Here is a 949-nt window from a genome sequence, read left to right as displayed (position 1 = left end):
CGTTCTTTTTATTTTTTTTATTTTATATTTTTTATTAAAAGAAGGGTAGTTTAGTAATAAAATAAAAAATTTTATTAAAAAGGACGATTTTAATACGAAAAAAATTTAAGGATGATTTTAAATCCAAAATTACGATGGGACGGTTTCGATTCTGACCCTCAACGTTAGGAACCAAAACAATACTTATCCCTTACTTTTCTCTACTCCTTTAAACTATAAAATTCTATTTTCTAATTTCTCGAGTTTTATATTGTGTGTAAAAAATCACATGCAGTAGTTGTCTTCATATGAAATTGATAGTGTGTGTGTGAAAATCGTTAGATGGTTTAATAAGTTTAACTAAATTATCATCTAACAATTTTATCTATTAATTTCACATAAAGAAAACTGTGAGTTTTTACCCCCCACACACACATATATATATATATATATATATATATTAAATTATAAGTGTTACGAAATTACTTTTCTTTAAGATTAAAAGACAGATAATAAACAATTATATTTTTAACAATAAAATGACTTCACTATCACTCCATTTACTAAGAGAGATTTTCCCCTTCATTTTGTAAGGGTCAAACTAAATAACCTCTATCTTTATTCTCATTGTAATAAGTCACTTAATTTCGATTAAAAAAATTAAATATATAAATAAGAAAAAAAGAGAATTAACATTTTCATCGCTGCTTCATTATTGTTCCTGAAAGAAAATGTATTTTGAAAATGATCTTTAGCCAATTGAAAGAAGTGATATCGTAATTCACAAATAATGGTTATTGACTGTGATCTTCGACAACGGAGATAGATAGAAGAAATTAAAAAGGACCCATGTTTAATCAATAATTTCAACGATAATATACTTCGATTTTATCCTCAAAAACCTCATCAATCCATGGCAACATATATATATATATATATATATATATATATATATGTTGTTATATCTCGT

At 24.7% G+C, this 949-nt stretch overlaps 1 protein-coding gene across 1 annotated transcript in view; it reads left to right on the top strand.

Annotated features, from left to right (window-relative positions):
* LOC107645767 (linoleate 9S-lipoxygenase-like) overlaps positions 1-949 on the top strand; it is a 10983-nt gene that overhangs the window by 1279 nt on the left and 8755 nt on the right. The gene's annotated exons all lie outside the window — the stretch shown is intronic.

Source organism: Arachis ipaensis, chromosome B06, assembly GCF_000816755.2.
Source record: "Arachis ipaensis cultivar K30076 chromosome B06, Araip1.1, whole genome shotgun sequence".
NCBI classification, from domain to species: Eukaryota; Viridiplantae; Streptophyta; class Magnoliopsida; order Fabales; family Fabaceae; genus Arachis; species Arachis ipaensis.
The sequence above is the reverse complement of the archived record's forward strand: the minus strand, read 5'-3'. Positions and strand labels throughout refer to the sequence as shown.